Genomic DNA, 24246 nt, shown 5'->3' on the forward strand with positions numbered 1-24246 from the left:
GCATGAAGGCCTACAGGGTCAGTTGCTGCGTCTCTGTCCAAGAAGAGCTGGGGGTGGGGAAGGGCAGCTCAGTGGCGTAGCGTGGGTTGTCAGCACCCGGGGCAAGGCAAGTAATTTGTGCCCCCTAACCCGTGGATTTGCGCCCCCTAACCCCCAAATGTTGCGCCCAGTGCGGCCGGCCCCCCCTGCACCCCCCACGCTACGCCACTGGGGCAGCTTGGCCCCAGCAGGACAGGACTTGCCTGGGGACATCTCAGGCCTCTCCTTGGGCCTTGGGAAAGGGGCTTTTCCTCTGCCTTCTTCCTCCACATCCCTTCCATTCGGTTTCTTGTCTTTGGACTTTGCAAACCTGAGGACAGGACTTGTCTCACCTTCTTTTAAATCGATGTCAGCTGCTTTAGGAGACAACAAGAGTCTGCAAAGCAGGATAAAAATAAGAGGAAAAGGATTAAACTGTACATTTCAGAGAATATATACATTTCAGCCTTGAGTTGCATGGCAGTAACATTGTTCTAACCGCTAGGCCGCACGGACTCTCCTAGAACCTTGGCACTGAGGCTGGGAATTCCATGTTCTCAAGGGCTGTTGCCTACAATGGAACTTGTGACCGTTTGAACTGAGCTTCCTGCATCCTCAGCATCTCGAGGTTTGCAGAGGTGGCCTACAGTGACCTTCGCTCAGTCACTACAGTAGAAGATGGCGTCCTAAAGACTCCTGGAGGTAAGTGGAGGTTGCCATGGCCAGGGGACTTAACTCTAGGTAAAAGTAAAGGGACCCCTCTGACCATTAGGTCCAGTCGTGGACGACTCTGGTGTTGTGGCGCTCATCTCGCTTTATTGGCTGAGGGAGCTTCCGGGTCATGTGGCCAGCATGACTAAGCTGCTTCTGGCGAACCAGAGCAGCACACGGAAGCACCGTTTACCTTCCTGCCAGAGCAGTACCTATTTATCTACTTGCACTTTGATGTGCTTTCGAACTGCTAGGTTGGCAGCAGCAGGGACCGAGCAACAGGAGCTCACCCCGTCACGGTGATTCGAACCGACGACCTTCTGATCGGCAAGTCCTAGGCTCTGTGGTTTAACCCACAGCGCCACCCGCGTCCCTCGACTTAACTCTAGAACCTAGATTAATGGTATCACCAAGTTTGACAAAGAGCTATCCAAAGTCAAAGAAAGGGTTCAGCTTTGCCCAGGTTTGTGGAAGCGGAGAAGAAATGCCGAAAAGGAAATTTTAGTGTTCTATGTTGCAGTCGATTGAATATTATTTTAAACAGAGGATTCCTTCTGATTTATGTACATGTGAATCTGGGAGAGGCTTCATTTCTATTTCTACATGCTGGATGTTATCTTTGTACTATACAGTGGTGCCTCGCAAGACGAAATTAATTCGTTCCGCAAGTCTCTTCGTCTTGCGAGTTTTTCGTCTTGCGATGCACTGTTTTCCATAGGAATGCATTGAAAATCAATTAATGCGTTCCTATGGAAACCGCCTTCCCCCGACCTCTTCTGGCGGGCGGCATTTTAAAATCGCCCGGGACAGCGGAGGACTTCTCCGCTGTCCGGGGCGATTTAAAAGCCCCTGGGAAGGCAGGCAGGGGGGACAAAGAGTTGCAAGCGCGCCCAGGCTTTCCCGCTCCGCCGCCGGGCTTCGGGACATCGTTCCGATGCCGGGCGGCGGGGGGAGGCTTTCTCGCCCCGTCGCCCGGCATCGGGACGATGCCCCGAAGCCGGGCGGCGGGGGGAGGCTTTCCCGCCCCGTCGCCCGGCATCGGGACGATGCCCCGAAGCCGGGCGGCGGGGGGAGGCTTTCCCGCCCCGCCGCCCGGCATCGGGACATGGTTCCGATGCCAGGCGGCGGGGGGAGGCTTTCTCGCCCCGTCGCCCGGCATCGGGACATGGTTCCGATGCCAGGCGGCGGGGGGAGGCTTTCTCGCCCCGTCGCCCGGCATCGGGACATGGTTCCGATGCCAGGCGGCGGGGGGAGGCTTTCTCGCCCCGTCGCCCGGCATCGGGACGATGCCCCGAAGCCGGGCGGCGGGGGGAGGCTTTCCCGCCCCGTCGCCCGGCATCGGGACGATGCCCCGAAGCCGGGCGGCGGGGGGAGGCTTTCCCGCCCCGCCGCCCGGCATCGGGACATGGTTCCGATGCCAGGCGGCGGGGGGAGGCTTTCTCGCCCCGTCGCCCAGCATCGGGACATGGTTCCGATGCCAGGCGGCGGGGGGAGGCTTTCCCGCCCCGTCGCCCGGCATCGGGACATGGTTCCGATGCCAGGCGGCGGGGGGAGGCTTTCTCGCCCCGTCGCCCGGCATCGGGACATGGTTCCGATGCCAGGCGGCGGGGGGAGGCTTTCTCGCCCCGTCGCCCGGCATCGGGACATGGTTCCGATGCCAGGCGGCGGGGGGAGGCTTTCTCGCCCCGTCGCCCGGCATCGGGACGATGCCCCGAAGCCGGGCGGCGGGGGGAGGCTTTCCCGCCCCGTCGCCCGGCATCGGGACGTTGCCCCGAAGCCGGGCGGCGGGGGGGAGGCTTTCTCGCCCCGTCGCCCGGCATCGGGACGATGCCCCGAAGCCGGGCGGCGGGGGGAGGCTTTCCCGCCCCGTCGCCCGGCATCGGGACGATGCCCCGAAGCCGGGCGGCGGGGGGAGGCTTTCTCGCCCCGTCGCCCGGCATCGGGACGATGCCCCGAAGCCGGGCGGCGGGGGGAGGCTTTCTTGCCCCGTCGCCCGGCATCGGGACGATGCCCCGATGCCGGGCGGCGGGGGGAGGCTTCAAAAGCCGTCCGGGGGCTTTTAAATCGCCCCGGACAGTCCCGGGGCGATTTAAAAGCCCCCGGTTAGGCAGGCAGGGGGGGCAAAGAGTTTTGCCCCCCGCCCACCTTGGGAAGAGGTCCAGGACCTCTTCCCAAGGCGGGCGGGGGGGCAAAAGTCTTTGCCCCCCCTGCCTGCCTTCAAAAGCCGTCCGGGATAGCGGGAAGCGCTTCCCTGCTATCCCGGACCGCTTTTAAAATGCTGGCGGTGGGGAGCAAAGCCTTTCGCCCCCGCCGGCCTTCCTGGACCTCTTCTGAAGTCCGGAGGGGGGAAAAAGGCTTTGCTCCCCACCGCCAGCATTTAAAAAAAGGTCCCCGAGATTTCCCTATGGGCTTTCGTCTTGCGATGCAAGCCCATAGGGAAAATCGTCTAGCGAAGCGTCGCAAAACCCGAAAAACCCTTTCGTCTTGCGGGTTTTTCGTCTTGCGAGGCATTCGTCTTGCGGGGCACCACTGTAGTTCGGAAAGGGAAAAAGAGAAGAAGAAAAGAGAGTGTGAGTGGCTGGCCCAGTGGAGGGGGAAGGGGTGTCGGATGGAGCTGGTTTTTCTGCAGAGCTGAGGCAGGGAGCCCTGCTGCCCACCTGTCCACAGAGTCCATCACAGGAAAGGGCTGCTCCCAGGTGCAGGCGAGGGAGAGACAGGAGCCCTGGCGGAGCTCTGCTCCTGGAGGAAGGATGGATGAGAAACAGCGCCATGGGCTCTGCTGAGACAGGCCAGCTCCCTCAGGTCTCCTCTCCCCCAACTGGCATCTGGCAGTAGCCATTTCATCAGGCTGCCTCAGTGAGAGAGATGAGAACAGCATTCTAGACCCTGGGGCCTGAGCTTGTGAATTGTCTTTTCCTCTGCCCTCCTTGCCCTCCTTTCCTTGTGTGTTGTATTTCTGTTGGTCAGATTGTTCATTACAATAGAAGTCTGCAATTAGGGAGCTTCTTGCATTTGATTTCATGGAAGGCTCTCTTGGAGCCTTTTTTGGCTTAAGAGAGGGGTACAAATGCTCTAAAGGAATGAATGGACAAATAAGGTCTCTAAGGAAATGGAGGACAGAGATTTTCAGTTTGTTTCCCAACCTACCTTGCCTGCGCTTTCCTGATCGACACAAAAACATGAATGGGTCTGGTCCACTCCTCACATCTGGACGTTCCTGTTTCTCTTTTCTCACGGACAGGGAATTGATTTCGACGACGATCAAATATCGGAAATCAGCCTGGAAGATGGGGAGGATCTTCCTCCAAGGTAATCCTGTGCTAATCCCCTCCCACATAATCAATTGCTTTAAAAAAAAAACGGTCCTTTTCTATGGTGGTGGTGCTTGGGGTCTTTGAAGGATGGGAGGCAATAAACCCTTTTGACAAAAGTGCTACTCCTCTCTCCCCTCAGCATCCCAACCACATGTTCTCCGGATGCAGCTGATGTTCCTCCTGAAGGCTTCAGCAAGGACCAGCTGAAGGCCAGACTTACGGATGTCGGCGCAACAATGAAGAGTGGGAAGATGATGGTCTGAAGGAAGGCGCTCCGAGATCTTTCCGCCTTCCTGCAGAAGATCCAGGAATATGTGAGTTACTGAAGGGAAGAATTGCAATCATGCAGGGCTGTCAAGGCCTTCAGGCTGCTGCTTCTAGGCCCACCCTGCAAGGTGCCCAAGGGACAATCTGGCATCCCAGCACTTATCCAATTTGGAGAACAGAGCTGGGCCATAGCAGAACGAACCCCAGTGAGTAAAACAGCTGAGAAAAGAAGTAAAAAGTGAACATCAGGAAAAGAAGGGTGGGAAGTCGAAAAGAAATGGTTGTTTTTTTTGTAAAGGTAAAGGTAAAGGTACCCCTGCCCGTACGGGCCAGTCTTGCCAGACTCTAGGGTTGTCTGCTCATCTCTCTCTATAGGCCGGGAGCCAGCGCTGTCCGCAGACACTTCCGGGTCACGTGGCCAGCGTGACAAGCTGCATCTGGTGAGCCAGCGCAGCACATGGAACGCCGTTAACCTTCCCGCTGGTAAGCGGTCCCTATTTATCTACTTGCACCCGGAGGTGCTTTCGAACTGCTAGGTTGGCAGGTGCTGGGACCGAACGACGGGAGCGCACCCCGCCGTGGGGATTCGAACTGCCAACCATGCAATCGGCAAGTCCTAGGCGCTGAGGTTTTACCCACAGCACCACCCTGTATAGGATGCTAAATGTTTTGGAATGTTTGGAAGGTTTAATAAAAATGTTATAGGAAAAATGGTGGTGGGTTGCTTCTCTTATCAGTCCCTTCTCTGGGTTTCTTCTCAGCCATCGGTAGCGCTTTCTGCATCCTCCCTTGGCCAACTGGTGGCGATTTCCTGACTTTGTGCATTGGATCCAGACCAAGGGAGCAGGCAGTGGGCAGCAGAGGCCCTCTGCCATCTTCTTTTTTTTTAAAATATTTTTATTGGTTTTTACACATAATAAGAACAAACAAAACAAACATAAACATTAAAAACAAACAACAAAAATTGACTTCCCCATGCCTTCCCTTCGCCACATCCTTGTTTTACCATTTTTTCGAGCAACTCATCGATCAGTCTTTAGTCAAGTGCCTTTTGAGTTTTCTTAAGGTTTGAGATTTACAGCTGTAATTCTTTGTTTCCTACCCCTTAACATCTTATCAGTCCACAATTTTACAGTAGTTTTTTAGATATATTTTAAATTTCCCCCAGTCCTCTTCCACTGTCTCTTTCCTCTGGTCACGGATTCTGCCGGTCATCTCTGCCAGTCCCATATATTCCATCACCTTCGATTGCCATTCTTCCAGAGTAGGTAATTCTTGCATCTTCCAATACTTTGCCAACAGGATTCTTGCTGCTGTGGTTGCATACATAAAGAATGTCTTATCCTTCTTTGGTACCAATTGGCCGACCATGCCCAAGAGAAAAGCCTCCGGTTTCTTAACAAATGTCCACTTAAGGACTTTCTTAATTTCATTATAGATCATTTCCCAGTAGGCCTTAATCTTTGGGCAGGTCCACCAAAGATGGTAAAAAGTACCTTCAGCCTCATTACATTTCCAACATTTGTTATTGGGCAGATGATAGATCTTTGCAAGTTTGACTGGGGTCATGTACCACCTATAGATCATTTTCATTATATTCTCTTTCAGGGCATTACATGCCGTAAATTTAACACCGGTGGTCCATAACTGTTCCCAGTCGTCAAACATAATGTCATGACCAATATCCTGTGCCCATTTAATCATAGCTGATTTCACTGTTTCATCCTGTGTATTCCATTTCAGCAGCAAATTATACATTTTAGATAGATTTTTAGTATTGGATTCTAACAATTCTGTTTCTAACTTTGACCTCTCCTTCTGAAAACCAAGTTTCCTGTCCTGCTTAAACATCTCATTTATCTGGCGGTAGTGTAACCAATCTCGAACTTTATGCTTTAGCTTCTCGAAACTTTGTAGCTTCAGTTTTTCGCCATCATATTCTAAAATTTCACAATACTTAGGCCAATTAGAGTCCATGTTATTTTTTTTCACTGCTTTCGCTTCCATTGGTGACAACCACCTAGGGGTTTTACTTTCCAGTAAATCCTTATATCTATTCCAAACATTGTACAATGCTTTCCTGACAATATGGTTTTTAAAACTTTTATAAACCTTTACCTTGTCATACCACAGATATGCATGCCAACCAAAACTATTGTCATATCCTTCCAGATCAAGAATGTCTGTGTCTTCAAGAAGTAGCCATTGCTTCAACCAGCAAAAGGCTGCTGATTCATAATAAAGTCTTAAGTCCGGCAGGGCGAAGCCCCCTCTATCTTTTGCATCAGTTAAAATCTTAAATTTTATTCTGGGCTTTTTGCCCTGCCAGACAAATTTAGATATGTCTTTCTGCCACTTCTTGAAACAGTCCATTTTGTCTAGAATCTGCAACGTCTGAAATAAAAACAACATTCTTGGCAATACATTCATCTTGATAACAGCAATTCGGCCTAACAAGGAAAGTTTCAGCCTAGACCATATGTCTAGATCTTTTTTAACTTCTGTCCAGCATTTTTCATAGTTATCCTTAAATAGATTCACATTTTTTGATGTCAGATTTACCCCCAGGTACTTAACCTTTTTTTCTATTTCCAGCCCAGTTTCACTTTGAAACCTATCTTTCTCCTCTTTTGTTAGATTTTTTTCCAGCACCTTTGTTTTCTGTTTGTTCAGTTTAAATCCTGCGACCTGGCCGAATATCTCCATTAATTCTAAAACTCTTTTGGTACTAGCTTCTGGCTGTTGCAAAGTTAGCACTAAGTCATCTGCAAATGCCCTTAACTTATATTGTTTAGATCCGACCTGTATTCCTTTTACCAGCTGGTCCTTCCTAATCATGTTTAATAAAACCTCCAGGACAGATATAAACAGTAAAGGGGATATAGGGCATCCCTGTCGTGTACCTTTCTCTATTGATATTTCATCCATTACCACATTGTTCACAATTAGTTTCGCTCTTTGTTCAGAATATATTGCACCTATACCGTTTTCAAACCCTTGGCCTACCCCCATCCCATGGAGATTCTTCTTCATAAATTTCCAAGAAATGTTGTCAAAGGCCTTCTCCGCATCCACAAAGATCAGAACTGCCTTCCTATTAATGTCTACCTCTAGCATCTCCAAAATGTCTATAATGTTCCTCACATTCTCTGACATATGTCTCCCTGGGAGAAAGCCTGTTTGGTTCTTATGAATCTCCTCCATCAAAACTCTCTTAAATCTTTTTGCTAAAACGTCTGCAAAAATTTTATAATCCACATTCAAGAGTGATATAGGGCGGTAGTTCTTAACTTGATGTTTCTCAGTTTCTGTCTTCGGTATAAGTGAGATGAATGCTTCTCTCCACGATTCGGGAGCCTTTTTCCCCTCTAGTATCTGATTACATACTTGCTTCAATGGCTGTATTAGCCATTCTTTAAGATCTTTGTAGTATTTCGCAGTCAAACCATCTGGTCCTGGTGATTTCCCCAATTTCATATTTTGGATGGCACCCTCTATTTCTTGTTCTGTAATTTTTTCATTCAAAATCCTTTTATTTTGTTCTGAAATCTTTGATAGTCCATATTTTTTAACAAATTCCTCTATTTCTTGTTCGTTTATAGGCCCTTGTGCGTAAAGTTTTTTGAAAAAACTTTGAAAACAATTACTTATTTCATTTGGTTTGTTGATAATTTTCCCATCTATTTCCAGGGATGTCACAGTGTTTAACTTTTGCCTCTTTTTCAGTTGCCATGACAGCAGTTTCCCACATTTATCTGCCGATTCAAATGTCTTTTGTCTCATTTGCTTTATCTTCCATTCTATTTCTTGATTCATCAATTCCATATATTGCGTCTGGTGATATTTTATTTCTCTTAAGATCTCATGAGACTTCGGTTTAGATCTCAGTTTCTTTTCTCCTTCCTTTATCTGGCTCAAAATCTTTTCCTTCCTCTCATTTTGTTTCTTCCTTTTTATAGAATTTTGCTGGATTAGGAATCCACGCATCACGGCCTTGCTTGCGTCCCATACTATTCTTTTTTCCACCTCCGTTCTCAAATTTATCTCAAAGTAATCCTTCAATATTTTTTGGGCCTTTTGATAAATTTCTTCATCTCTAAATAGGGTGTCATTCATTCTCCATCTGAAGGTTCCAGCCGTTGTTAATTTCATTTCCATCTTGACTGCGTTATGATCGGAGCAGGTTTTTGTGCAGATTTCTGTTTTTTTCACTCTTGGTGCCAGACTGCTAGAAATCCAAATTTGATCAATTCTAGTCCAGGTCATTTTTGCTTCCGAGAAGAAGGTTCCCTCTCTTTCCAGAGGGTTCCTAGTTCTCCAAATGTCAATCAAGTCCATGGTGTCAGTGAGTTCAAAGAAGGTCTTTGGTAGTCTCCCGTCCTTAGATATTACTTGTCTTTGTGCCTTGTCCATGTTTGTGGAGACAACTCCGTTGAAATCTCCCATCATTATGATTTTAAAGTCCATAAAGTCCATTAAAGTCTCATGCAACTTCTTGAAGAACTCTGCCTTCCCCTCATTAGGTGCATAAACTCCAACAATTAATATCTTTTCTCCTTGAATTTGAATTTCTACTGCCAGGTATCTTCCTTCATCATCTTTAAAGATCATTTTTGGTTCCCATTTTTCCTTGGCATAAATCACCACCCCTCTTTTCTTAACTTTGTCTGAGGAAACAAATTCCAGTCCTAATCTCTTATTTATCAAAAGTTTCCTGTGTATCCTGGCAATATGGGTTTCTTGCAAACAGATTATATCTAGCTGTTCTTTCTTTAATATGTGAAAAACTTGATCTCTTTTTCGGGGATGGTTTAGACCATTACAATTCCAACTCAGAAGTTGCAGGGACATTTTTGTTATTGGGTATTTTTCCCACCCACTGCTCCAAGTTCTTGTTCCTCATCAGTCGGTGCTGGGTTCAATCCAAACGATAGGTTTGTAATATCCAGTGTTTCCCTCTCTACAGTTCCTTTCTGAAAGTCCTCAGAGTTTCTCTCCAAAAAGTGTTCTTTGTCTTGAATTGTTTTTATTTTGATTTTCTTCCCTTTGAAGTTGAAGGACAACCCTTATGGGAATTCCCACCTGAATGGAATGTTGTTTTGTTTCAATAGGTCGACTAAGTCTTTAAATTGTGTTCTCACCTCCAAAAAATATCTAGGAATATCTTTAAAGATCTGTATTTGGGAATTTTTAATAACCAATGCCCTCTGGAAGTGTAGATTCAATATTCTGTCTCTTTCTTCCTTGGATCTGAGAGTAATTAAGCAGTCCCTTGGCTTCTTGCCTTGCTTTCTGCCGATCCGGAAGGCTGTAGTTATTGTAAAATCCTCTTCCTCTTCCCCTAACTCTTCGCTCCAAAATTCTTGGAACTTGTCTGTAAGAAATTCCCCGAGCTTGTCCTCCTCCTCCTCAGGTACCAGTCTCAATTTCAAATTCTTGCCTTTCCTCTCCAATTCCATGAGGGCCAGGGCTTCATCATGTTCATGTACCTTCTTTGCAATAGGAACAAATTTCCCTTTGGTTTCCTCGGCCGTGGTCCTCGCGCTTTCAGCTATTTTCCTCGTCTCTGTACTTTCCTGAATTAAACGATTTATAGAATCTGTATTAGTCGATATTATTGTCGTGTTCAAGTCCAATCTTGTTGTCAATTCAGTCAATTTCTTGGAGTTCTCTGTAGATTGCCTAGTAAGTGATTCTAAAGATTCATTTATCCTGAGTAGAGCCTGTGTCATGGAATCCATTGATACCGTTGTTGTTCTTTCCTGTGTTGCTGCTGCTCCTGTCAAGGAGCCTCTTTTCTTTTGAGCCTGAGCCTGTTTTGCTTTGGATCTTGTTGATATTTCATCCAGTGGGCCGCTCATATCTCAAGGTCGTTCCCACAGGAACAGTTGCAGTTGGAAAATCCCAGTGTTTCTATCTCAATGCAGCAGTCTCTCTTTTAAGCCTCTAGAGGGAGTACATTGTATCCAATACGAAAACAAAGAAACAGGGAAAGAAGTAGCCATACAAAGTTCCAAAAGCGAAAGTCCAAGTAAAAACCCTACTTTGTTGCAATTTAAAATGTTACAGTTTTTGTCCACTAAAGTCCCGTTATTTTATTTCAGATAAATCTTACTTTATATCCTCAATCTAGTTTGACAGTTCACTTCAGGCGCTCACTGCTCCGGCAGCCTGGCCAGAGGTATCGGCAGTGGAAGGTTTCCCGTTCAAAACTCCTTTCTTTAAGCAGATAAAATTAAGTCAAATTTCTTCCCCCCCCTCTCCTGCTCATTGGGGGGGGAGGTCCTCTTCCGATGTCAGGTTTAACAGGATTAAAAAGCATAAATGCGTCCCCTTTAAGCACAGCTTACTCTTTTCGTTGCTCAGTCAATCATGCAGTTCCGGGAGGCAGACTTCCTTAATTTTTGCCTATCCCGTTTTCAGCCGAATCTTCTTAAATTTTAAAGTCCCGTTCCCTTTATTTGCTGTTCTTACTCACGGGTGTTGTTTCCAATCGGTAGTTTCAGGAAGGAATCGGCGCTCTCCGTCAATGGCGACGCGGCTTCGCTCCGTGAGCTGGGTTGCGATCCTCAGCACCGCGCTCACACCCGATGCCGCTCCGGAGCCTTTAAAAAGGCTCTTTCGCGATACCGGGGGGCACAAAGGTGCCCACCGAATCTCCTTGTTCACAGGCTTCAGCGCCTGTGATTTTAGGGGTCCCCCGCTCGCCGTAGCGGGTCAGACCCGAACTCACGGAGCAGTCCTGCTTCGGAGCTCGAAGCAAGGACCGCCATTAACGCTGGCGCCGACCGGAAGTCTCTCGGCCCTCTGCCATCTTCTGCCCATCCTGCGGCGCAACAAAGGTAAGACTGGAAGAATGCATCCCAGCATGGGGGCAAGACCCGAACTAACCTTTTGGCTTTCCTTTGCAGAGACGCTGGCACGAGCGTCAAGGAACCAAATACTCATCATCAGAGCTCAGAAGGTCCTCAATTCCACTGGAGCTGGTGAGGAGGCTGCTCCGCTGTGTTCACAGGGAACCTTACCCACAGGACTTCCTGAGCCGCATGCCAGGTGAGGGAGGCATCTGGTGGGCTATTGGGACATCTGGTGGACTGTTTGGATGGGACGTTTCTCAAGGAGCCCCTTTCTCCTCCTGACAGAACATCCGCAGCAGCGCCAGGCCAAGGCAACGTAACACCAGAGTTGTGCTGCAGAGAAACCATCTTCTGCTCTCCGCGGGATCCAGTATGGACCAGTGCCAGGAGCATCAACGCCATCAGGATCAACCAAGAGGAGTGGTGCTGCCCTCACGACCTCCGTACACAGCGGTAGGAAACCTTTTTGTTGTTGTTGTGTTTCTTGTTCATGTTGTTTTTGATTCTTGATTTTATTGATTGATTTTGAATCTCAGGGTGGTTCACAACACCAAGTTACAGTATACAAAGCACAAAATACATAATACAAATAATCACTGCACAAAATTCATAATAAAAATACCAGAATGTAATCTAAATTAAAATAATAAAAAACATATGCACACGAATAAACAATACAAAAGCCCTGAAACAACACTCCAGCCCACAAACACACAATCTCAATCAACATATCACATTTAACAACCATTTGAAACAACCCCACCCTGCAAATCAAACAGCACCCACACAAGTTAAAACCCCATCCTTGTTAAAATAGTCATGTTAACAAATGGGGGCTGGCCCACGAGCTGGTCCCACCCCCTAAGTGCCGCCCCCAAAGGGACGATCTTACCTTTGTTGTTTCCCCTTTGTTGGGGGTCCCGCCCCCAGGACAGGCAGGCTTTATGGAGCTCCCCCAGTCGCTGGTGTCCGCCCAGGGTCCAGTTCCTTGCAGGACTCTCTGCCGTCCTCTTGAGGGGGGGCAAGCAACCCCCCAGCAGCAACTTTCTTCCATTTCTTTATTAGAAAACACCTCCTTCTTTTTTAATTCTTTATTCACCAACAGCAGGGATTATTTTGGGGGCAACTAGAGGGTCTAATATTCATGAGATTTAGTACCCTTTTTAACAGAATCTCTTTTCTCTCTTTCCTGCATGGAACAAAACCACAATGGGAAATGGCAGCCTATCTGTTGGAGCCTAGATGTCCGGAGAGAAGAAGACCCCCCGCAAGAATGTCATCAGCTGGGAAAGGAGCCCCCCTGAAGATGACACCTGCAACACTGACCCTCCACCTGGCAGTGAATTTGAGGACTGGACACTTTTTATTGACTCTTTTGGGACTTAAAACAGCAAGCAGGACTTTTAGTAAGATGGATATGTTAAAATGGATGTCTCGAATAGTATAGGCAAAATATTTAGCATTCAAGGGTAGATAACACTATACTGGATAGCATTTTGTATTTTCCCCCATTCTTTTTTATAAGCATCTTTGTTGTTTCCCCCCCTCCCTTCCCATCACTTTATTTCTTTATAGTTGCAATTATTTTATTAAAAATAATTTTTCAAGGGTAAATATGTAAACCATGGAAGGGGAGGACAGGTAGCCAATGTATAAAGTAATTTACAATTTATGTTAAAATTTGTAAAGGGCTTTTTTGTGTAAAATCAACAAATGCGTGTTTTTTAAACAATAAAAATTGTTGCTTGGCTTCAGTCTTCTTTGGACCTAGGCTGTTGATGGGGCCTAGCAGTTATTTTGCAGTCCGTTTTGACCCATAAAACGTGGGTGGTGTCGCGTTTCAGGGTGGAGCCGCTTTGTGGAGGTAAATAGGGACTTTGTGGCAGGATTTACATTTTCAATAAAAACACACACAATCTTGGAACTTGCAGTTTAACACTGTTGCAGCCAAGCCGCCAATAACGCACACGCTATTTTCCCCCTTGTGCATTCCCGTCTCTTCTGGCAAGTGGCTGAGGCAATAATTTTAGGTAATTTAATTAAGTTTTCTTCTGCTTTATGTCCCGTGACATAAAGATGTAATGAAATTTTAAAATGCAGTAATTTTACACCCAAAGATTATTAATACTGCAACAGGGCTGCTAGCAACAGAATGTCAAATTACCTGGTTTGCAGGCGCATTGAGGTTCCGCCCGCTCCTATTTTTCCTTTCTCTTTCCAGAGGTTTGTTATGTAGGATTTACACTCTCCTGCAGACGGTTGCTATTATCATCATTATTAGGGGCTTGAGCGATGATTTCGCTTTGGCAGGAAAGCTGCCAAAGCTTTGTGGCTCCTGGTTGACTTCTGCATGGATCAGGTTCCAAAAAAACCCCAGGCAGTGGCGTAGCATGGGTTGTCAGCACCCGGGGCAAGGCAAGTAATTTGCGCCCCCTAACCCGTGGATTTGCGCCCCCTAACGCTAACCCCCAGATGTTGCGCCCGGTGCGGCCAGCCCCCCCTGCACCCCCCACGCTACGCCACTGCCCCCAGGCAAAGTCCATATCGGAGTGAGGCCACATCAACAGCATCTCAGGGCAAGGTGGAAGGGGGGATACAGAAACCAGGCACATTGAAAAATAAACTTAATAGGGCAATGACATCCAGGTTCAGATCCCCACTCAGTCACAAAGCTCCCTAGGTCTGTAAATGTCTTGTAGCCTGAGGTACGTTGCACGATTTTTGTGAGGGTGAAAAATGGGAAAGGCAGGACCATCAAACCAACATTTCTCCGATGAAAATAGGACATCCTATTCCATAATAAAAGGGACACGGGAGGTTAAACCACAGAGCCTAGGACTTGCCGATCAGAAGGTCGGCGGTTCGAATCCCCGCGACGGGGTGAGCTCCCGTTACTCGGTCCCTGCTCCTGCCAACCTAGCAGTTCGAAAGCCCGTCAAAGTGCAAGTAGAGAAATAGGTACCGCTCTGGCGGAAAGATAAACGGCGTTTCCATGCGCTGCTCTGGTTCTCCAGAAGCGGCTTAGTCATGCTGGCCACATGACCCGGAATCTGTACGCCGGCTCCCTGCGAGATGAGCGCCGCAACCGCAGAGTCGGCCACGACTGGACCTAATGGTCAGGGGTCCCTTTACCTTTATTCCATAATAATAAAAATAAACATAATTTAGCCATGGAGCAGGGGGTAGTTTTGCAAAAGAAAAAATAAAACTTGGATGAAAGGGAGCTGTTGGAACAAATATGGCCTCAGAAATGTTTAGCATTCAAAGGCTGCAGCGCTGGGCTCCTGGAAGTTAAGTTGAAAGCAAGCAGTGAGCTGAATCAGCATCAGTTATTTTCTTTTTTTTTTCCACAGTAGAAGCCACGAGAAGCAGAAAATCCTGATGAGGCAGCAGAAAGGCAGGGCCTTTTCCTAAAAGAGTTAAAGGGGTTATTAGCAGCCAAGGTAGAAACAGGCCATATATTCTTTCACGAGGGGCAGGGGAGCGCTGGGGTTTTGTGAAACGGCATTATTTCATTCCGAAAAACTCACTGGCCTTTTGGATATAAAGAAAGTGGGAAGAGCTTGCTGGATGAGGCCAATGGCCCGTCGAGTCCAGCATCCTGTTCTCACAGTGGCCAACCGGATGCCTGTGGGAAACCAGTGTGGGACGTAATCCACTGAGAGCAGTCAAGTACAACATTCCTTGTTTTGCTAGAGTGGACATGCAAGGGAATGTTTGATGCAGCCAGTTGAAACTTCCTGTTCCTCCTGGCCTGGAGCATCCTTCCTTACATGTGACTAATGGGTAGGCGTGACCTTTCCAGACCTGGTAAAAGGACAAGGCATGTTTGCACTCTTCCCCCCCCCCCATCTACTTTTCATCCTGCGAACTTCCTGGAATGAACTGCTACCTGCCAGCCAAGCAGTCCCCCAGCTCATCTCCCTGATGGGGTAAACCTGTTTTTATGTATTTGTTACTTTAAGCCTCAAGCCTGCTGTCAGGGAACTGCCATCAGAGCCAAGAGTGGAGGTAAGGCTCCCTAGCGATGCAGGAGAAGGACCCAGTAGGGAGAGAGGGAACACTTCCTCTGAGGAAGGAAATCAGCGTGACACCAGGAAGAAAGGGGAGCAGGGAAGGACTTCGGAGAGATGGCTCCTAGACTCTTCCACAGAAACCAGCGGGGAGAGCCCAGGACCTCCGCTGGCCACGCCCACTCTGCGCAGAAAACTTCCGTGCAGGGAGGCTAGGCGGCGACTTGGTGTCAAAGAGCTTTTATGCTGGAAGAAGTTCAGGAAACGCCCACTGACGGATTCTGCCAGTGACTGACACAGCCACGGAGAAAGGGCTGTGCAGCCAGGGAAAGGTTTAGCCAGACAATGTTGCCTAGAGCAGTGGCCACTTACGCACGAGCAACCCCAATTCCCTTTACACCTGCCTTCAGGGATCACACTGTGCTCTGCCTGATCATGAGTAAACTTTCTTTTTATTACTTATGAATAAGACTGTGGTGCCTTTATTCTTTTAGGACGGTTTTAAAAGGGGCTCTTACCAGGAACATACAATTCAATCTGAGGGTGATGGTACTGCATAATAATAGTAAGAGGTTCTAACGAGCCTGCAACCAGATTTCTGCTGTGTGTGAGAAGGGGAATGTAAACTCTGCTAAGTAAAGGAACTTGCTAGCACAATTTTGGAAGGGTATTGTGGCGTTCATGTGGCGCCCCCGGTTGTCTCACGGACTATTGACCTGTATACCACTAATCCGCCGCCACTAACCAGGCCCTCCCCAGTAAAATCACTTCAGTCTCAGTCAGGTTCTCAAATTAATAAAGAAGAGTGTAGTTTATTTCAGCCACAAACAAACTTTTATGGCATTCCAAACGTTGTTACTCTTTACTTTCTTAGTCTTATTTTCCTCTCTCTATCTCTTCTACCTCCCCCCACTCAAGAACTGCCCTGTCTGCCAACTGCTTCTCCAACTGCCTTTCCCAACCAGCCAACCCACTAAAACCAACCAACTACCCTCTAACAAACCTCGGGCTAACCCCTTTTATACACATGTAGGCTCCGCCTCCAGCTTTCCTATTGGTCTACATTTTTAACCCTTTCTTTCCCCCCTGCACAGACAGGCTATAAACGAAAGGGCAACCGCCACAGCCTCAAAAACAAAAACACAAAATAAATAGCAAAAACAAAAGCATCAAACTTAATCCATTCTGGAAGTCCATTTGACTTCCGAAATGTTTGAAAACCAAGGTGCAGCTTCTGATTGGTGCAGGCGCCCCGGAAACAATAACTGACAGCCACATTGGACTTTCGGTTTCTGAAAAACTAGAACACTTACTTCCAGGTTTTCGACATTTGGGAACCAAGGCATTTGAGTACCAAGGCATTTGAGTACCAAGGCGTTTGAGAACCAAGGTGTTTGAGAACCAAGGTACCATTGTTCTTCTACTTTATTTATATTGGGGGGGGGGGATGACTCCTGCTTTTTCCAATTGCAAAGTCTCTGATCAGATCCTCAAAACTAATCTTATGTAACACAACCGCTTCTAAGCAGAGATAAGGCACCCAGCCTGCCTTGTTGCATAGGTGTTCTTTAATATACTTCAACTGAGAAAATGAACACATGGCTGAGCAATTTGTGACCATTGATGCTAAAAATCCAGCCATGGGAAATTTCTGTCCTCAGCATGTGCTTATTTCACTTAATGGTTCACCCACCCCTGGGCCCCCTCCTCGTACCTTGACGACTCCTGACTCTCAAGTCGGCAGCGGCTGGCAATGGGATCTAGAATTGCAGCCCTGCGAGGCATCCTAAATCAAGGAAGATCTCAAGGCACGGTTTCTCTTTCCAGTCTGCGGTGGTGTTTGCTTATTTATTTATTTTCCTGCTCAGAAATCATCCAAGCCGTACTTGCAAAACAAAAGGGAGGAGGAGAAGGGAGAGAAAGGTAGAGAGAAGTCAATACAAGACCCCAAATTGCCTTCCTGTGAATTTAAAATTGCTCCATAAATTATTTTCATGGCAGTAACTGTATTCCCTCTCCCTCTTCCGACTGATCTTTCTCTCTCACACACACGCCCTGTTCCTCCCCCTGCCCTCATCTCCTTTCTTTATATCTGGTCCTTCCCGCTAATGAGTTTAAGGTGTCCCTTTTAATAAACCTTGCATAGGCATTCCTCAAAATCTGGGGCCTTCATCAATCTAAGAACGCCTTCTTCACCTGAGCCAGACTCTTCCTGAAGTCTGCAGGAGTCCATAAAGCATGAAGCTCACGTACGACGACTCCACCAACTGCCAACGCCAAGGAGAATTCAGTAATGAAAAGGCTTTATAAATCAATAGAGCTGAATTGAAGAGCCCAGGCAGAACCCAACGTCAGTTCAGCTAGGGTGGGGCTACGGGCTGCTTTTAGCGGCCTCAGGAGCTCGGGAAGAGGACAAGTGGGGGCTTGGACCTTCCTGAATCGTTCACGAGTCCAGAAAATTGTAAGGTGGGGCTGGGAATGTTCCCTACCTGAAATCATGGACAGCTGCTTCTAGCCAATGGAGTGCTGAGCTAGAAAGGTCAATCATCTGAATCAGTATAAAACTGCTTCCTTAATTCTAAATTTCGGAATAATAATAATAATAATAATAATAATAATAATAATAATAATAATTTATTATTTGCACCCCACCCATCTGGCTGGGTTTCCCCAGCCCCTCTGGGCGGCTTCCAACAAAGATTAAAAATACATTAAAATGTCACACATTAAAAACTTCCCTAAACAGGGCTGCCTTCAGATGTCTTCGAAATGTCAGGTTGTTGTTTATCTCTTTGACATCTGATGGGAGGGTGTTCCACAGGGCGGGCGCCACTATCGAGAAGGCCCTCTGCCTGGTTCCCTGTAGCTTTGCTTCTCGCAGTGAGGGAACCGCCAGAAGGCCCTCAGAGCTGGACCTCAGTGTCCGGGCAGAACGATGGGGGTGGAGACACTCCTTCAGGTATACAGAACCGAGGCCGTTTAGGGCTTTAAAGGTCAACACCAACACTTTGAATTGTGCTCTATTTTATTTTTGTCCTACACTTATTTAACAGTGAACCACAGCTTTTGTTGAATGCAATAGCAAAGGTGAGTCTGTTTTCATGGATCATAGAATCATAGAATCATAGAGTTGGAAGAGACCACAAGGGCCATCGAGTCCAACCTCCTGCCAAGCAGGAAACACCATCAGAGCACTCCTGACATATGGTTGTCAAGCCTCTGCTTAAAGACCTCCAAAGAAGGAGACTCCACCACACTCCTTGGCAGCAAATTCCAAGGAGACATTCATCATCATCAAAAACAATAATAACAATTAAAATTTATATCCTATCCTTCCTCTCAAAGGAGTCCAGGGTGGCATACGTCAACATGTTTAAACAAGGCAATTTAAAACAAAACAGAACCACAGTCTCCACTGACTTTCATTCAAAGGAAACTGAACCCTGGGAAAACACAATACTCCCCAGAGTCTTGCCCTTGGAGATTCGGATGACAGTAGAGACAGTGAGAGCCTCCAGAGGTTCCAGCTGTTTACTTAGGTTCAGTTTCCTTAGAGTGAAAGTTGGCAGAGGGCTCTCAGCCTTAACACCCCAACAGATCTTGGTTCTCCATTAGCCACAACTTTGGATCCAGCACATTGCAGTGGAGACTCTGTGTCTTCAGCTTCCAGCCTGCTCCCAGCTCAGTTCGCACATACCCCACTGACTCTTGTTCTCCTACTAGGCGAGGGGGTAGAGGAAAGGCCCACTCCTTAGCCTGCAGGGTCCCATCTGTGGGATCACACAGGGTCCCGGACGTTTCACCGTCTATTGATCCCTGTGCCACCACTTTATTTTTCGCTGCCACCACCCAGGCCCTACCTGGTACAATACTGAGTCCAGTCAGGGTTAAATTGGAACATAAACTTCTGTTTATTTATTGAAGTTTAACAAGCATGTGGTTTCATAAACGGTATCGGTCGATTACAATCGTGGGGAGCCTATCCAGACCTATAACTTCCGCTACCTGCTCTCACTCACTAAACCACCTCTCAGATATTCACATGTCTTCCTAGCCCCTAACTACCGTATTTTTTGCTCTATAAGACTCACTTTTTCCCTCCTAAAAAGTAAGGGGAAATGTGTGTGCATCTTATGGAGCGAATGCAGGCTGTTCAGCTATCCCAGAAGTCAAAACAGCAAGAGGGATTGCTGCTTTCACTGCGCAGCGATCCCTCTTGCTGTTCTGGCTTCTGAGATTCAGAATATATTTTTTCTTGTTTTCCTCCTCCAAAAACTAGGTGCGTCTTGTGGTCTGGTGCGTCTTATAGAGCGAAAAATACGGTATTCCTGACTCAGCTTATTTCGCTACACAAACTCAACCTAAGGGACGCGGGTGGCGCTGTGGGTAAAACCTCAGCGCCTAGGACTTGCCGATCGCATGGTCGGCGGTTCGAATCCCCGCGGCGGGGTGCGCTCCCGTCGTTCGGTCCCAGCGCCTGCCAACCTAGCAGTTCGAAAGCACCTCCGGGTGCAAGTAGATAAATAGGGACCGCTTACCAGTAGGAAGGTAAACGGCGTTCCGTGTGCTGCGCTGGCTCACCAGATGCAGCTTCGTCACGCTGGCCACGTGACCCGGAAGTGTCTGCGGACAGCGCTGGCTCCCGGCCTCTAGAGTGAGATGAGCGCACAACCCTAGAGTCTGGCAAGACTGGCCCGTACGGGCAGGGGTGCCTTTACCTTTACCTTAACTCAACCTACCCACAGACTCTGTCCCAATTCACTCCCATTCCAACCAACCTCCCAAGGAACTCCTCCCTTCGCCCCTCCCAGAGCTGATTTTATAGTCCCTCTGACTCCACCCCCTGGGTCCTGATTGGGTAACCTGTTTAACTATTTCACCTCCAGCACTCTCATATGTTAACGTCACACCATCACATAGTTTAAGCTCTTGCTCTGGCTCATTCTTTGGGCATGCTGATGAAGACACATACGTGGTCAGCTAGGTTGCTAGGTTCCATTGTCTCACAAAGAAACCTAGCAACCTCCTCCCTTAGATTCCAAGCTTCCTTGGAAACAGGACCCCAAGATCTGGAAGGGACTCCGGACAACATCCAGACTGATGCCTCTCTAATAGCTGCTGATAGATTTGTGTGCCATGGTTTTCTTTAACCCTTTATGCTGCAGGAGACCAAAGGTCCCTCTGGAACCTGTGGGACTTGTTCCCCGCTGGAGCTGGGATGCGAGCGAAATAATTAAAGCCGCCCCTGTGCCCTTTTTGCTTCTGGCATCCCCACAGCGTCACCTGGGCGCCCGGATTAAAAGTGTCATTTTCTCTGCTCAGTGCCCTTACCCAGGAAGGATGATGAGCAAAGACAGTGTAAAGCCAGATCGAGATGGACTTATCAGCCAACAGCTGTTTGCCTGGTTTCAATTACACTGAGCCACACTAATCTCCTACTTAGAGGTCTGTGCTTTCTCAATCAACTCTCAAATTATAGAATGAGACCCAGGAGGCCAGAGGAGAGACACCCTTAAACCCCCACTGATGGTCACTGAGTCCTTACCAGCAACAGAATCAGCCGTACTGGAAGATTCCTAAGATGTTATTAAGCCAGAGTTCAGAAGCTTCTGTTATAAGAATTTTAAGAGCCCAAATATAAAAGAAACATTCATAAATGTACAAGACAAACACATACATAAGTATATATACCACATGTCTGAAATAGTACAGGAGAGCAACCTTAAAGCCATTTGGACTCTCCCAAACCATTTTGACTCTCCCAAATTGACCTCAAATATTTCTCTGCAAGGAGGAAGGAAATGGGAATGCCTTTCCATTGACTTTTGTTTACCTGTCTTAAGGGTGTATTTGTGTATGAATAGGGCGAGCCTGTGACCTGGTTTCAGGAAGTATTTACCATCACAAAAGAATGGCCAGGCTGCCCAGATAAAACAGTTAGTGACCATTAACAGATATCCTGGTGTAATGGTTCTAGGGGTTGCTCGTGTGTAAGTTGCCGCCACTCCTGGCTAGGTTGCCTGGTTGAACCCTTTCTGTCTGGACAGCCTTTCACCCATGGCTGTCTCAATCGCTGGCAGAATCCGTCAGTGGACGTTTCTTGAACTTCTTCCAGCAAAGAAGTTCTTTGACGCCAAGTCTCCTCCTACTCTCCCTGCGCGGAAGTCTTCTGCGCAGGTAGGGTGTGGGCAGCGGAGTACCCGTGCTCTCCCCACTGGTCTCCAGCGAGGAGTCCTGGAGCCTCCTCTCCGATTCCCCCATCTGCCCCCATTCTCCACTGGTGTTACGCTGATTTCCTTCCCAAGCAGATGGGCTGCCTCTCTCCCTACTGGGACCCTCTCCGGCATCCCTCTGGAGCCTTCCCTCCGCCTCTAGCTCCGATGGCAGTTCCCTGACACCTGGCAAATAAGATTTCTGCTGTAGACGACCTCCTGTGATGTATTTCTGCTGCAGCCCCGCCCCCTTCTGTGATGTATGTATGATGTTTTGGGGGGTGGTCTTGAGCTACAGGGTGGGCAATTTCAAAAGTCTATATAAGGGCTTGCGCACCATTGTTCTGGGTTCCTCCTCTCTCCTGCATGTGGTGAGTGAGGACCCTGTTGCAACAGTTTAATAAAGATCAGGCTTACTAGCTGCTTTGCTTCTCAATATTCTCTGGTTGGCCTCTGTTATTTTCTCCTGCTGATAGGGAACCCACTTAAGGACTCCGTACGGGCTCTTGGATATCCCATAAAGGAAAAGGAGCAGGTTTTTCTTATAACAGTTCCAGGTGAGGATTAGCCTCTTGAAGGATCCATTGCATTTCGTCTAGAAGCAGGTCAGGGTGATTGTGGGTTTACGGCACAGCAGTCAAGACACACAAGCCCTGTGGTGTGCTTTATCTACCAACTCACAGAGGCCTGCTTATTGGGAGATTGCTTTGAGCTTAATTCTTCAGCTGTTGATGAATATGAGCTATAAAGTCACCCAAGGTGAAGGGGTGTTGCTAGGGGGTGGCTGCAGCCCTCCTTCCCCCGATACCAGGTTTAGGTACTGCAATATCTGAAAAACCCACTCATTCTCTCAGAGTTTCCAGGGTTGACCTATGGGGCAAAGCCTATGGACTCTGCAGCATGGTGTTCATTCACATGTGAAATGACAAATGGATGGCTGGCAGATGTCTGCAAAGCATGGATTTTATTTTATTCCAGGACTTCTTATTGACCACTCCATTGTGCTTCCGTGGAATCATGATCTTATTATTCATAGCATTGCTTTTAATCTCTCTGGATTAATCATTACTCCACTCTGTATCCTTTTTTTTCTTAAGTTATGGACCCGATGGTTTCAAACAGGAAAACCATTGTTCGTTTCTGTATCTCTCAAACATTTGTGTTGTATTGTTATGTAACAAAATAAAATAATTTTTAAAAACCCACAATTATTTGATTTAGATAGATGAGAGAGAGAGAGAGAGAGAGAGAGAGAGAGAGAGAGAGAGAGAGAGAGACGATAGTGTTATGTATTAAGATTAGTTGTTGCAGTTCTCACTCAGGGCCACCAGTATGTAAATGAAGGATTGAAAACTGTCGCTCCTGATTGGTTAGCTAGTTGTGAGTTGTTACTGTTTCAGGTTACTTAGTATTATATAAAGCAGCCAGCTAGGCTTCAGTCAGTCTGATTCCAGGAGCAGTTCTAACTGCTTTAATAAAGAGCTGTGAATCCAACAGAGCTGTGTCCTCCGTCCATCTTTTCCACTATTCAACAGATAGATAAGATAGACAGATAGACAGAACCACTGGTCCCCTTCCAGCAACTGTTATTCAGAAGCTTTGCTGCCTCCAACTGTAGAGACAGTTTGGCTATCATGCCTAGTAGCCATCTCACCTCTGAGAACTTGTCCAATCCTCTTCTGAAGCCACTCAAGTTGGGGTGGCCATTCCTACCACCTGTGGCCAATGAGCTCCATAGTTTAACTTGCATAAAATAGTAAGGTAAAGGTAAAGGGACCCCTGACCATTAGGTCCAGTCATGGCCGGCTCTGGGGTTGCGGCGCTCATCTTGCCTTATTGGCCAAGGGAGCCGGCGTACAACTTCCAGGTCATGTGGCCAGCATGACTAAGCTGCTTCTGGCCAACCAGAGCAGCACACGGAAACACCGTTTAGCTTCCCGCCGGAGCGGTACCTATTTATCTACTTGCACTTTGACGTGCTTTCGAACTGCTAGGTGGGCAGGAGCAGGGACCGAGCAACGGGAGCTCACCCCGTCGCGGGGATTCGAACCGCCAACCTTCTGATCAGCAAGTCCTAGGCTGTGTGGTTTAACCCACAGCGCCACCCGCGTCCCGCATGAAGAACTACTTCCTTTTATTTTATTTTGTGCCTTAAGCAAAACACCCAAGTTCCTGCTTAGGCCGAGATCAGAAATACAGGGAACCTTTGTTGATGCTCTCTTTATTGTAACCTTAAAAACTCACAGGGTTTCCTCACGACCCCCAACCCAGCAGCAAATGTCTGTGTCTCGATTTAATGGCTACAGGATGTAAGCGAGCAAAATGCTTGGCTGGCTCCTTGAGCGGTTGCTGACCAGGGCTGTGAAGCAAAATCAATTTTTGCTAGTGAATGAATTAGTTCTAGCTGAGCTGCAGGGGCCAAGGGGAGGAAAAAGCCCAGTTAGCGGATTGTGTGAGGTCAAGTACCACCACAGCACAGACTGACCTCTCTGCACAAGTCCAGAAATTTATCCTGGCAATGTTGGATGCCATCCGGCACCCTGGATAAATGCCATTTCTGGATCAGCCAGGTGCCGGCCATCCAGAAAGCTCCAAGTCCATATAGACCAGGGATGCACAACCTTTCGATTTCGAGGGCCACATTCCCTTGAGAGAAAGAGGTTGGGGACCTTCTACTGCTGGTGGTAGGTAGATACAAAGCAAAGCTTGGTGGGACACCCAAGGGAGTGACACATTCACACTGTACAAGTGATATCATTTCCAATACCTCAAGGACCGCCTCTTTCCATAAGAACCTACTCAGACCCTGAGATCATCTTCTGAAGCCCTCCTTTGTGTGCCGCCTCCTCGAGGG

The 24246-nt window shown here is 47.7% G+C and overlaps 3 long non-coding RNA genes across 3 annotated transcripts in view; all 3 read left to right on the plus strand.

The window, feature by feature from the left end:
- Window positions 1–21828, plus strand: part of LOC309376694 — an 88827-nt gene extending 66999 nt beyond the window's left edge. The window contains exon 2 of the long non-coding RNA XR_014171271.1: window positions 21769–21828. This is a non-coding gene — a long non-coding RNA (uncharacterized lncRNA). The remainder of the gene's footprint in view (window positions 1–21768) is intronic.
- LOC309376692 lies at window positions 3274–5184 on the plus strand. The gene is made up of 3 exons (XR_014171269.1): window positions 3274–4038; window positions 4183–4357; window positions 5072–5184. It is a non-coding gene; the product is annotated as an uncharacterized lncRNA (long non-coding RNA).
- Window positions 11108–12917, plus strand: LOC309377191. The gene is made up of 2 exons (XR_014171483.1): window positions 11108–11152; window positions 11222–12917. It is a non-coding gene; the product is annotated as an uncharacterized lncRNA (long non-coding RNA).
- Window positions 21829–24246: the final 2418 nt, after the last annotated feature.

The sequence above is a fragment of the Podarcis melisellensis genome, assembly GCF_964234715.1.
Source record: "Podarcis melisellensis genome assembly, chromosome: 8".
NCBI lineage: Eukaryota > Metazoa > Chordata > Lepidosauria > Squamata > Lacertidae > Podarcis > Podarcis melisellensis.